Source organism: Carcharhinus amblyrhynchos, chromosome 14 (assembly GCF_965287045.1).
Source record: "Carcharhinus amblyrhynchos chromosome 14, sCarAmb.v2.hapA, whole genome shotgun sequence".
NCBI lineage: Eukaryota > Metazoa > Chordata > Chondrichthyes > Carcharhiniformes > Carcharhinidae > Carcharhinus > Carcharhinus amblyrhynchos.
In genome coordinates this window covers 49,279,793-49,294,730 of record NC_137337.1, presented here as the reverse complement: position 1 = coordinate 49,294,730, position 14,938 = coordinate 49,279,793, and the positions used below count along the sequence as shown (strand labels likewise).

Sequence of the window (14,938 nt, the reverse complement as noted above, 5' to 3'; positions counted from 1 at the left end):
CACTTCAATGTTGGCTGAGTTATTGCAACTATGCCTGCACATTATGGAGTTCCTTTCGTCAAACATACCAGTTACCAATTTCTCAACTTAGAAAAATCTCTTCAAAATCTATCTGCTTGGCTCTGCCTTTAGTCACATGCCTAATTTATCTACTCTTGCTCGTTCCAATCTTCCATACAACTCTTTAAGACACCTCGTTGCATGAAGTGTGTTACCTAAAGTGCAAATTATTGTTTCTAATAAAAATTTTGGTTCATCTCCACAGGTTTGAAAAAGATCACCATTTATTACAATGTAGAAACATTCATCCTCTTAGGTTCAGCAGGTTTCTGTTGTTCTCTATACAACAGCTATAGGTTATCTTTGATTTGAATTTCTCTTCATTTTAGTGTAGATTGAGTCATTTATTGGCCTTCATTCTGTCAGCTAATTTAATCATATCGATGTGCCGGATCATTTTACTCAAAATATTAATTTGCTTTGAAGTGCTTTATGGAAATGAACCCATCCTTTCCATCTCGTGTTTTCTACTATAAATTTCAAGCTCTAATTCTGCAAAACATTCTCAGGTAACATTACAAAATCTGCAAGATCTCACCCTCATGAATCTATCTGCCACAGGTGCATCTGTTCAGGATTGTATTGGTGGGAGTGATCTTCGCTCAATTGTTGTAATGTCTATTATGTTGTTGGACTGATCAGAGCAGCTGAGCATTTATGAGGTGCGGTTGATCACCACCAGTAGCAGAATTTTATTCAACCACAATCTGTAACTTCATGGCCCAGCATATCTCTCACTCAACAATTACTTTCAAGCCAGAGGATCAGTCCCTGGTTGATGCCTGGCTTCAGCCAATTCAATTCCCTTCATATGATATCAACAAACTGCTGAAGGCACAGAAAACAGTAAAGGCTAGGGGTCCACAAAGGAGGCCAGAGCAGCCTGAGCCAACAGCAAGCTTACCTCTGGTGCAAAGGGTGAGGACGTGGTGCCAGTAGTGATGAGGGGAGCAGTAGGGTGAGTCGACCAGGCCAGCAGCAAGGCTGAGAGGGTTCTTGGGCAATGAACCAAGCGCGAAGGCGAGGCGATGGCCAGTGTGCGAGTAGGCCAATACATTTCTGGCCTCTGCCCGACAACGATGATGATCTCAGGAAATGTGCTTGATTACTGGCTGAATCTCCTGCTGTCTGGCTGGCCTTAATAACTGCTGGCATCCCGTCAGCCCTCACACCTCACTTCTACTTGTCAATGACGACCTTAGGAAATATGCTTGATCACTCACTAGCTGCATATCCTGCTGCCTAGCTGGCCCCAACTTGCTCTCGGTTCATTGCCAACCAACCCTTTCAGCCTTCCACTGGCCTGGTTGAGATGTGAAGGCCAAGGAGGTGCTAGCAGCTGCCAAGGGTACAAGCGGGGCAACTCAGTCAGGCCAGTAGGACTGAGGAGGGCCGGTATACAATAGAGCCAAGAAGGGCCTGCACCTTCTTGGCCCTCATACCTCACCTCTGCTCAACAATAACCTTGAGAAATGTGCTGGCTTACTTTTACACTGGCTATTGCCTCGCCTTTGCCCTGTTGTTGAGGACAGCAGCAGGATGACTCAGCCAGGCCAGCAACATGGCTTAAAGAGTTGGTGAGGAACGAATTGAGCATGAGGTGAGAAGGCCAGCCAGATAGGTAGCAAGAGATTCAACCAGTGATCAAGCACATTTCCTGAGATCATCGTTGTTGTCAGTTAGAGGTGTGGTGCGAGGACTGAGGAAGTACCAACGGGGCGACTTGACCAGGCCAGTAAGGCTGAGGAGATCTGGTGTACAATGAACCAAGGGTTGAAGGCAAGGTGAGGTGAGGCCAGGCAGCTGGCAAAGCAGCCAGTGAATGAGTGAGCCAGCACATTTCCCATAGTGGTTATTGAGGAGAGATGATGAGTGAGGGCTGAGAAAAGACCGATGTTTGGTGAGGGGAGCAGCAGGGCTACTCGACCAGGCCAGCAGAAGGCTGAAAGGGCTTGTGCGCAATGAACTGAGGGTGAGGTGAGGAGGCCAGCCAGGCAGCAGGGTATACAGCCAGCGAGTGATCAAGCACATTTCCTGAGGTCATCATCATCGAATAGAGGTGAGGTGTGAGGGCTGAAGTGTCAGCTGTTAAGGGGGGAAGCAGAGCGACTTGAGCAGGCCAGTAAGCCTGAGGAGCGCTGGTGGGCAATGAACCAAGGGCGAAGGCGAGGTGAGTCCAGGCAGCAGCGAGACAGCCAGTGAATGAGCCAGCACATTTCCCAAGGTTATCGTCAAGCATAAGTGAGATAAGAACATAAGAACATAAGAAATAGGAGCAGGAGTAGGCCATCTAGCCCTTCGAGCCTGCCCCGCCATTCAATAAGATCATGGCTGATCTGTCGTGGCTCAGTTCCACTTTCCCGCCTTCTCCCCATAACCCTTAATCCCCTTGTCTATCAAAAACCTATCTACCCGCGTCTTAAATATATTTAGCGAGGCAGCCTCCACCACTTCAACAGGCAGAGAATTCCAGAGATTCACCACCCTTTGAGTGAAGAAGTTCCTTCTCAACTCCGTTCTAAACTGCCCCCCCCCCCTTATCTTGGGGCTGTGCCCTCTAGTCAAGGCTGAGGAGTGCTAGCGTTCACTGAGGGGAGCAGCAGGGTGATGCGACCAGTTTAGTAGGGCTGAGGAAGCCAGTGGGCAATAAATCAAGGGTGAAGGCAAGGCGAGGCAAGGCCAGGCAACAGCAAGTGAGCGAGCACATGGTTGTTGTCAAGCAGAGGTGAGGTGCAAAGGTGAAGTAGGCACCGACAGTTGTTGGGGGTAATAGCGGGGCAACTTGACCAGGTCTGCAGGGCTGGGAAGGCTTGGCAATGAGCCGAGAGTGAGATACAGGTAGGTAGACAGTCAGCTAGCAGAGCAGCGAGGTCATTGAGTGAGCAGGGGCAACTTGAACCCCAGCCAATGCTGAGGAAGATTGGGCAACTAAGGGCAAGGCCAAGACCGAGACCATTCCTTGGGCTTGCAGCCAATGAACCAGCACAACAGAGAGATCATCAAACAAGCAAAGGAAACTTGGACCCCAGGGCAGAGGGGGAAATTTGATCTTGGAGGCCAAAAGCAATCTTGAAGTTTTCATGAGTCCCATTTTCGGAGAGTGAACAGAAATGGCATGACGGAAAGGAAAAAGCAGACAAATTTTTTCAAGAAACTTCTAAGGCAGTCAACTGTTAAGTTTGCAAATTTTTCCCTGGCCCAGTAAAACAGAAATACGTAGTCATTGATGGGTACCCTAACTGGAGAAATGTTGGAAGAGATCTTGCAGATCATGAAACTTCCAAAAGTCATAGTTAGGCATGTATGTGTATGCTCAAAGATCTAAATCATTGAGAAGAATTGAATCTGCATTATCAGCTCTATTTGAGAAGGAGTATTCTTGTTGGAGAAAATGCTGTTGTTTTGGAAATCATTGCAAATTAAAATTCAAAGTTTGTTTATTAGTGTCACAAGTCAGCTTACATTATCACTGGAATGAAGTTACGATGAAAATCCCCTTGTCGGTGCCTGTTCGGGTACACTGAGGGAGAATTTAGCATGGCCAATTCACCAACTCACCAGCACTTGTTTCTGACAATGGGAGGAAACCAGAGCATCCGGAGGAAACCCAAGTAGACACGGGAAGAACGTGCAAGCTCCACACAGATAGTGATCCAAGCTAGGCATCGAACCCAGGTCCCTGGAGCTCAGAGATAGCAGTGCTAACCACTGTGCCATCATACCGCTCAAAAGGTTTGGACATCAAAAATTGTGGTTGGCAGAGCTTCAATAATGTCACAAATATGGCAGAAAAATATTCAGGTTTACAAGCAAAATTGAACAATGCAACCTTTTGGGCATTATTCATCACATATTCCAGTCACTCTGAATTTAATCTGCAAGCAGCAGCTGAATTGTGAGGTGATTGTTTTTTTTTGACTTTGTTCAAAACTCGTATGCCTTTTTTTCTGTTTCAACACATCGGTGGAATATGCTGCAATCATGCTTGAATTAGGTACATGGAAAACATTTGAAGGTCAAAAGAATTTGTGACACCGGGGAATCTACTTGTTAAGATGCTGCACTGGCTTTGAAACTGAACTTTGTTGATATGAAGGAATATTTATCAGGCATAGACACATTAAATTCAGAGAAACGACACGTGAAAGCTGAAGCAAAATCCTTAGCAGAGAAATTTGAAAGGTGCGAAATTGCAGTTTTCACTGTTTTGTGGAACCATTTACTTCAAAGAATCAACACCATCAGCAAATCGCTGCAAAATATTGATACAACTGCTGTCATGGAAGTTTGAAATGACTATATCTCAGTGGAAGCAGAGGCACTAACAATGACAAAAGTATAAAGGTCCCTCTGGTGACAAGGAGAGATGCAGAAAGTTATCTTTCAATTAAACTAGACAATGAAATCAGTTTAAAAGAGAAAGAGAAGATCGTTGTCGAGACTGTCAATGTTACTTGTGACACAATAATGATGCAATTGCAGAGCCGAAGTTAATCACTGAAAGAAAACTGTTGAATTATTTTCCAAGCTTTTCAACAGAAGTTTGGATAAGAATGTTAAGAAATTAACTGAATTCTACCAGAAGGACATGGATATAAATCTTTTTGAAGATTTCATTGATAATGATGAGTTCTGTGCTTTGTGATCATCAGTTGATTTTTAGCAACTTGCATGTGTTGGTTTGCAGGCAACCTTTTTAAATATGGAAACCAATCTGAAAATCATTTTAATAATACAAAGAAAGGCAAATTACTATGGATTCTGGAATCTGAAACAAAAACAGAAAATGCTGGAAAATCTCAGCAGGTCCGACAGCATCTGTGGAGTAAGAACAGTGCCAACCTTTTAAGTCTGGATGACCTATCGTCAGAGCTAAGAGCAAAGAAAGTCAGACAAGAGTTATAATGTGAGGGCCGAGGTAATTGGGTTGTAACTAGGCAAAGGAAATGTAAATGATGATGAAAGCGGCTGAGAAAGGTGCTAAAAATGTCCATTAAGTAAGAACATAAAAACATAAGAAAAAGGAGCAGGAGTAGGCCATCTAGCCCTTTGAGCCTGCCCCGCTTCAATAAGATCATGGCTGATCTGAAGTGGATCAGTTGCACTTTCCTGCTTTCTCTCCATAACCCTTAATTCACTTGTTTGTCAAAAACCTATCTACCCGTGACTTAAATATATTTAGCGAGGTAGCCTCCACCACTTCAATGGACAGAGAATTCCAGAGATTCACCACCCTGAGTGAAGAAGTTCCTCCTCAACTCCAATCTAAACTGCACCCCCCCTTATCTTGAGGCTGTGCCCTCTAGTCCTGCTATCTTTTCCAAGCGGAAAGAATCTCTCTACCTCTACCCTATCCATCCCTTTCATTATCTTATACGTCTCTATAAGATCCCCCCATCATCCTTCTAAACTCCAACGAGTACAGACCCAGTCTATTTAGTCTCTCTTCATAGTCCAACCCCCTCATCTCTGGTATCAGCCTAGTGAATCTCCTGTGCACTCCCTCCAAGGCCAAAATATCCTTGCGCAAGTGTGGCGACCAAAACTGCACACAGTACTCCAGCTGCGGCCTCACCAGTGCCCTGTACAGTTGCAACAAGAATCAGATCAGTGATCAGAACGTGTGAAGAGTTAAAACGTGGCATTATTGTTACTCTACAGATGCAGTTGGACCTGCTTAGATTTTCCAGCATTTTCTGTTTTTGTTTCAGATTCCAGAATCCATAGTAATTTGTCTTTCTCTATATTATTAAAATAATTTTCAGAACGTGTGGACGGCAGAACTGAGATCTTTCTAACAGTAGAACAGAGATCTCTCTAACAATATCCATTACAAATTCCGGTGAATGCTCTATGTTGAAAAGAGTTAAAAGCTATCTGCAAAGTAAGGAACATTTGACAACTTCAGCAATACTGAAAACTGAAAATACACCCTTACAAGATGTTATCTATTATGTTGTTATTGATGATTTTGTGAAGAAAATGTGCAGAAGGGAAGCGATCTAAATTGCCATGGACTGCAAACAAATTAAGCAAGAAGATCTTAAAAATATATCATTTTTCTGTGTAAATTTTATTTTTCAAACAGGACCACTATTTGCTGGTCTGATATCATGGCTATCATATACAGACAGTTGTAAATGCTGAGTATATGTCAATCCTCCCATTGCTCTGGCCTTCAAAAAGTCTCTTTTGGGCAAAGAACAGTAATCTTTCCAGACATTTGCCAGCAAAGCCATTGATATTGGATTTGGCTCACTGGACTCCACTTAAGAGTATTTGCTCCTGCACGGGACTTTTACTGGTTCATTCCATCCTGCACTAGCTGTGCTGTGCTGCAGTCACATCAGCTGATTTCTCCATCTCATTGTTCAAAGACTAATTCTATGTTTGCTCCCCTAAAGACACACAGATCGCAATATTGACCATTGTGACCATCATTCTCACAACAGATCGGCATGGATTTAAACTGATCAATTAGGCTTGTTTTCCTAAGTTAAAAAAGCACTAAAGCAGGGATTTGTCATTTATGTTTCTGTTTTGTATTTTTGCGGTTTCTAATGTGAATCTGAATTTGAATTCAACAATCACAGGCGTGTTTTCATCAGTTACAAAGCACTGAAACGATGAGCAGTGATTTGTGTGCTTGCACTTTTTTGGGTTCCCAACACTTGCATTATGGATTTGAATTATTCAATTACAGGCTTGCTTTCGTAAATTAAAAAGCACTGAAGCAGTGATTTATGTACTTTTCTGCATTTTTGTGGCTTGCATTGTGTGAGTGGAGGGTGGGCAAGGTCAAAAGAACAATTACGTTATTTGGGTCAGGGCTTGACATTGCTGGTGGCAGTCTTGATATCAATGGAGTGTAGCTCCATGTCACCAGGGATGAGCACAATATGATGTGATGAGAGAGGGGCAGTAAGGGAGCAGACTGCAGTACCCTCAAAAGTGCAAATCCGCCTGCTGCCAACATCCCAGCAGAAGTACCAAAGACCTGTTCCAGAAATTAGCTATGACCCATGACAAGGTGCTTCAGAACAACACTGGAAATGTGGAAAGTTGCCCAGAAATGTAATGCACACAAAAAAGGGCACGTCTAATCCTGTGGATTACTACCCCATCAGTCTAAGTAATGGAAAGTGTCGACAACAGTGTTAACAAGTGGCACTTATATAGAAATAACCTGCTCATTGATGATCAGTTTGGCTTCTGACAGGGCTACTTGATTTCAGAGCTCATTACAGCCTTGATTCAAACACAGATAAAGGAGCTGGATACAAGCGGTGAGATGCGAATGACTACCCTTGACATCAATATCGCACTTGACTGAACGTGGTTATCAATGAGTTCCAGGAAAATTGTAGTCAATGAAAATCAAGAAAAACTCTCCACTGGCTGAAGCTATACCTGGCACAAAAAGAAAGCAGTTGATTTTGTTTTTATTCTTTCATGGAATGTGAACATTGCTGGCAAGGCATAATTGCTCTTGACAAAGTGGCAGTGAGCCATCTTATTGAACCATAGAACTCCATCTGGTGCAGGAACACCAACAGTGGTTTTAGGAGGGGAATTCCAGGTTTTCGGCCGAGCAACAGTGAACAGTCCTAAGTCAGGATGGTGTGGGGTTTAGAGAGGAACTTGCAGATGGTGTTTATTTGAGTCTGTTGCACCCGTCTTTCTGGTGGTAGATCTCATGGATTTAGAAAGTGCCTTAATGAGTTCTAGTGGTGCATCTTGCATAGGGTACTCACTGCTGCCATTGTGTTACAATGGAAGGAGAAGTCAATGTTTAAGTTGGTGGATGGGATGGCAACAGATTGGTGCTTTTGTCCTGGATGGTGTCAAGCTTCTTGAGCCTTGTTGGAGTGGTACTCGTCCAGACAACTAACTCCCCTCCTGATCTGCCAAAGCTTGTCCACAATCTATAAGTCAGAAGTGTGATGGAAAGCATTCCATCACACTCCTGACTTGTAAATGGTGGACAGGCTTTGGCAAATCAGGAGGGGAGTTACTTGCCTCAGAATTCCCAGCTTCTGACCTGCTCTTGTAGCCACAGTACATATATAACTGGTCAAGTTTAGATTCTGGTCAATGTAACTCCCTGGGTGTTGACCAACATGTGGTTGACTCTATAATGCTCTCAGGGATAAATGCTGGCCCAGCCAGCAATGCCCATGTCCCATGAACAAATAAAATTTTGTGGTATTCACAATGATAATATCATTGTATGTTAAGGGAAAATGGCTTGATGATTCTTCGAGACCAAATATTTCAGTCCAAGGACAAAGCTGCAGCAGTTCCTCAGGACTGTGTCTAGGTACAACCAATGCCATGGGTTTCATTAATGACCTGGATTTATGGAGAAGAAATGTGAGAATACTCGCTGATGACTGGACAGTGTTTAGCGTCATTCATGCCTCCTCAGATACTGAAGCAACTCCATGTCCATACGCAATAAGGCTCGAACAGCATTCAGGTTTGGGCTGATAAGCGGCAGTAACATTTGTGCTGAGTGCAGTTCCAACAACATTCAATAAGTTTGACACCATTAAAAACAAAATAGCCTATCAACATCCAGTCCACCACCTTAAACATTCATTCCTTCCGCCACCGAGATCCAGTGGCAGCAGTGTGTATTATATGCAAGATGTACTGTCAAGCCTCCTGTGGCAGCACTTGTCAAACAAAACCTCCACACCTTGAAAAAGGGCAGCAGATGCTTGAGACCACTACATCTGCAAGGCCTTCTAAGTCACACATCATTCTCACTTGGAAAAATGAAGCTGCTCCTTTAATAGCACCGGATCAAATTCTGGGTGACTCACCCTAATGTACTGTGGGAGTACCTACGCCAGAAGGACTGCAATAGTTCAAGGCAGCACCTTCTCAAGAGCAATTATAGATTGACAGTAAGTGCTCACATTACATGAAGCAATAAAAAAACTGAAGTCACACTGTTGACCTACTTAAGAAATTGGCTGAGTGAAAGATAACACAGAATAAGGATAATGGACAAGTACTCTAATTGGTAGTACTTGTCTAACAGCATCCTACAAGGGTTTGTGCTGAGGCCTTAACAACTCACTATTTATTAACAGCTGGGATGATAGGATAGAAAGCCATGTTTTCACGTTTGATCATGATATAACTTAGGTGGCATCTTGAGCAGAGTAGATGAAAGCCTAAAATTATGAAGAGATACTTACAGATTAAGTGAATGTAGCAAAACAGATTTCAACATAGGAAAATGTGCGGTCATCCGCTTTGGATCAAAAAAATGTAGAACAGGATACCTTCTAAATAAATAAGTTAATGTACCTTCTAGAAACTGTGGAGATCAAATGGAATGCAATGGGACCCTCAGAACCACACCATATAAAGGATATATTAACCTTCAGGAACTTGAGCTCACATTTAACAGAATGTTTTTCGACTTCAAAGGTTAAATAAGAGAATAATTACACAAACTGCACATACCCTGAAATTTAGGGTTTAGGTGATTTAAGTGACGTTTTCAAGATGTTAAGGGGATCAGGGTAGATACAATTAAAATGTTTCCACTAGCTGAGGTTCTAGCATTTGAGGCATAGTCTAAAAACTAGAATCAGATCTTTCCGGAGTGAAATCAGAAAACACTTGCACGCACTCAGAGTGACAGAAATTTGGACACTCTTTCACAAACAACAATTGATTCTGGATCAATTGTTTATTCTAAGTTTGAGGTTCACAGGTGGTATGGGGCAAAGGCAGACATATGGAATTAGATCATCCATTAGTCATGATCTTACTGAGGTACCCTTTCCTGTTTCTATGTTCCACTAGCTTTTTATTCGCGAGTCTAAATTCTCCACCTGTCATGATGAGTTTGAATTCATGGCTCAAGATCATCAGTCTCAGACTCTGGATTACTAGTGCGGTAATATTATCACCAAGTTACAGTACCCCCCATTACTTGGATGACATCGAGCTACACTACTAGTGTCAACAACTGCTTCACAAATTACAGAAGAATAAACATGAACTTTAGGTTCTTCCCCTCAGTTAAAGGCATCCAAATAGTTATTTTAAAAAATAAATCAAATTCTGAAATATAATTAGATTTAGGAAGTAATCAATAGAATATAGAAATATAAAAGCAATGCCTTTAATTAATTAACTTTCTGAATAGTAGCTGGAAGAATTTTTCTTGAAGTTTTTTTCCAAAAATATTTTTGAAGTCTTTTCAGTTTTAAAACAAGTAATACAACACACTAATAGTTCTTCCCTCCACCTCTCGTGATTGTTTTCTACTATTGAGAAGGTGAAATTGATCAACGACTTTCAGAAGTGCTCCAGTATTAATCCAAGCTCTTGTATGTTGTGAAGGAATGGAAGTTCAGTAATCAAATGGAATGCGACAAAACTAATAATGCTCATAAAACAAAGAAGCTGAATGAGATTCACCTGATCGAATCCGTACATTATACAAACTAGTCCATGGAGGTGTCAAACAATCTTAACAGAATTCCAACAGTCCATCATGCAAAGAACCACTTTGATCTTTGAAATATAATGCTCCTTCAATCTCACAAATGGTAGCTACGCTCTGAACTTTTACTTGAGAATGACACGAAAATCCACATATTTATATAAAGATTCAGAGATTCTCAAGACTACAGCTATTTTTAGCAAATAACTGAATTCGGAATTAAAAATAAATGTTTCTATTTTAAGTCCAACAAACATAATTGAAACAATGTTACTTTTTTTTCTTACACTGCATTCCTACTGTCAGAAATGCAAGGAAGCTAATGGGATGAACCAAATCATGCATTAACAGCAGTTCCTGCTTGACAAGTTAACAATCTTAATTTTCCTTTCCAAAGTTGCAGTTTAGAACACTGGACCTTTAAGGGTTCACATCACAAACACTAGGCTACTTTCCGACAATGCTGTTCAGACTGAAAGCAGTCGTTTTGGACCAAATACACTGAAAATCATTGCCACACTGGCACAAGTTTCTGAAATAGTATTTGGCCACCCCAGGGACTTAATAATCCCCTAAAGCTAATACAAAATGTTTTTGTACATTTAAAAACAAAGCCTCTATAGAATATTGAAATGTATTATACCCTCAAGCTAGAATCTCAGATTGTATTGGTTGACTAAACGCCAATCACACAGTAAGAAATATGTTTCACTAGCTGTAGTTACTTCATTAGCAAGGGATCGGATCCAATAACATTATAATTACGCCTCGCAATTTTGTAATGTGGCAGTGTACATTTTGGGAATTGAAACTAAGTGACTAAAATGTAAAGGCTGCACTGTACATACAGCACAAAATATAAAACCGTGGATTATGAAACAAATTATTTTGTAAGCATTTCTGATAGGTAGGTTCAAGCAACTTTAAGGAAATAAGCAGAAAGTTAACATTTACAGATGCTGTGTCAGAACGTAAACCTTCTAAATAATGACTTCCAGTGACAATGGTTGCAAAATATTTCGTATTACATTAATTATAGCTCTGCACGCTGACATACTGGTCCTGTCACTGGACTGGTAATCCAGAGAACCAGGGTAATGCTCTGGGAACTGTGGTATGAACCCCACCATGGCAGATGGAGAAATTTAAATTCAATAAATATCTGCAATGTCCAACAGTACTATAAAACCATTGTGGACTACCATAAAAACCCATCTAACTCATTAGTATCCTTTAGGGAAGAAAATCTGCCATCCTTAACTGGTCTGTCCTACATATGACTTCAGACCCACAACAATGCGGTTGATTTTTAAATGTCACTCAGTTCAAGGGCAATTAAGAATGGACAATAAATGTTCGCCTTACCAGTGACACCCACATCCCATAAATGGATTTTAAATAAATAAAAAGGAGGAAAAGTATTTTATGGGGGGAAAATTTTGAAGAAAAAAAAGAGGAAAAAGGATGAGAATATCAATGTTGAATGGCTTAAAAATTGAATGGAGTAATTGAAAAATTAAAAGACTCGTACAGGACAGAGAGATGGAGAAAATTACAAGCCAAATATCTATCTTCAGGCAGAGCATTCATAATGATGACATGAAAATATGACAGCAATATGTTAAGCAATATTTATGAATGTTCTAACTGGGTGAAATTTATGTCTTTTTAAATTCAGGTTCACCTTACTGTAGTCTAATTATCAAGTTAGCTGACATAAATTAAAATATGCTTTCAAGTATTGGATAGAGTTTTTTATTCAGTAGCATTGATAAAAATAGATAAATATTTCAAAATTCATCTGTGTTAAATTAAATTCATACACAATTAGGGAATCTAAAATATCTTGCACAACTATTCCTCTGATCTATTCCAAATCATATAAATGTCAACAAAAAGGTGAAATTCTACAGACTGCTCCTAGCAGGAGTCCCAAAGCACAAGATGCCTACTTTATTTGCATTTTAATTGAAGAAATGCTTTGACCAGATGCCAACTTTTCTTTACAATCATAAGCATTTTTCTGCACAAAGGTTTTCATAATGTATTCCGTGGAATTACCTTAACCGTTGTCCTTTTACATATCATGTCAAATTTATTCAGGCTGGAAAGAAATTGATGCAGGTCTGTGCTAGTATTGGAATTTTTTTTTACATATTAGTATATGGAATATCCATAGTAGAACTAGCATTTAAAACATCAAAATTAAATTCTGAAGTAAAAATTAATTTTTGAAAATGCATTTACTTCATTTTGAAACTTGAAGAAAGTTGTAGAGAGTTTGCTTTCTATTTTTTGTATTCTCTGCCTTTTGCAAGTTTTGGGAAAACAATCACAAATAATGTCAATTCTTAAAGCATGGATGACAAAGGAAATATTCCCCTATCGAGAGGCCAGATAGATGACTTGCATCTAAATCTTTTGCCTAATTTTCCTCTTGTGCTAATCTTAGGAGATGCATTTCACCTGCTGAACTTTCATCTTCATACCCATAAGCAAAAGCTTATTTAGGCCTTTAATACAAAGGGCCAGTTTGATCCAAATAGATTTAGTTTGATTCGAGATACGTTCCAGTCATCTTCATTTTTTTTATACAGGGTATGAAAGATCACAATATAGAACAACATACACTCCAAACCTATACTGTCAACTGACTGAGCATCAGAAATAGAAAAAACACTAATTTGCAAATTAAAAGTATAACTGGCATATGAAACCAGTTCACAAGATCAAGACATTTAATGCAAGAACATAAAATATGAAAAACAAGGAAATGCCATTTAATCCATTGGGCATACTGCTTCCAACAGATGACATACAATTTTCGCCGTCATGAACACTTTCCTCGTTTTACTTTATCTCTTGGGGAGGCATAAAAGCACAAGATAAATTTTCAAGAAGAGAACTCTTAATTTTTTTCAGACTCCCAGAAGTAATCAAGTAAACTCCAGTGAATTGATAAAAACAGGATTAAAACCCAACCAATGAATCAGCAATCAAATGTCAGCACATGCTCACTTTACTATGTTTCCAGAAACTGCAAAGTTCCTGCACTAGCACTGAACAAATTGCCTCCAACAGGAGCTTTATTTGTACAAGGTACAGTAAGTACATTTTTACTTAATTATTTTGGCAAACAAGTGAGCCAGTGATCTTTATTAGGTACTGGAGCTGTTGCTAGGTGGTTATGCATATTTAGTTTTCATCCCTGTTGTATTAACAGCTCATTATATAGCAAACAAAATAAACAAGGTGGCTGTTGTACCCAAGAATTCCATCACCTTCCTGAGCAACATAAGCCTAACATTTCCCTCCTCATCTCTCAAAACTTCCTACAGCTCTGAGAGATTGTTGATTTTACCAAATTATTGACAGCTTTGTGTTGGGAACATATCCAGCATAATCAGATTTGAGCTGCCAAATCTATTTCAATTAAGATCTTCACAGTCATCACAAATCTTTCATTCCTAAGGTCTGAACATTTCTGAATCCTAATCATAGAAGTAGTAAGACATGTTAATTTACTGTACCACTGAATCTTAAATAAAAATTAAGTTAGAGGAGTTGAGATAACAGAAGATGTAAACCAAAGAGATATCTACTTGCTAACAGCATGCAACTCAATGTAATGGCACTGGCAGTCAGTACTCAGTTATTTAATGAATAGTTTTGTGTTACATTTCTGTGTGTAGGGATTTCTATGTACTCATCATTAGTGGCAAGGATGCCAAGCTGAGCCATTTCATCAGCATGCTTTGTAAAATACAGGCAACAGCTAGATGCACCAACCTCAGAAACAGTGAAAAGAAAGCTGAGTGAAGTGAGGAGGAGCAAATATAAGTCACTGTAAAAGAGCTGGAACAATGGATTAGGTTGAAACATTACATTGCTTAAGAACCCATTTACTCTTCACAGAAAGTCTACTCAATAACAGGCATGTCTTCGCTGTGCAAAAACAGGCCATTCACAGGCTGAGTATTGGAGCAAAAGGGAATCGGTTAGCTCAGTTGGTTGGAGGATGTTTTGTGATGCAAACATTGTGGGTTCAATTCCTATACCAGCTGACATTATTCATGAAGAGCCTGCCTTCTCAACCTTACTCCTCGACTGAAGTGTGGTGACTTCAGGTTAAATTGCCACCTGTCAGCTCTCCCCATCAAGGAGGAAAGCAGCTGATGATCATCTGGGACTATGGCGACTTGACCTTGCTGGAGCAAAGACAATGCCAAAATTGTGGCAAAACTGGTCATAAAGCAAGAGCTTGCTGGAGGAGACCACTTTCCCCTGAAAAGGATGTCCAGAGAAAGAACCAGGACATGTTTAAAAAAAATTAAATACATTCAACTCAAAGAATTAATAACATGGTTCAAAAGAACAACAAAAATAATGGAGAGACAGTTCAGAAAC

General features: G+C 40.3%; 1 protein-coding gene across 7 annotated transcripts in view; it reads right to left on the bottom strand.

The window, feature by feature from the left end:
- Positions 1-14,938, bottom strand: part of mipol1 (mirror-image polydactyly 1) — a 334,286-nt gene that overhangs the window by 163,899 nt on the left and 155,449 nt on the right. The window lies entirely within an intron of this gene.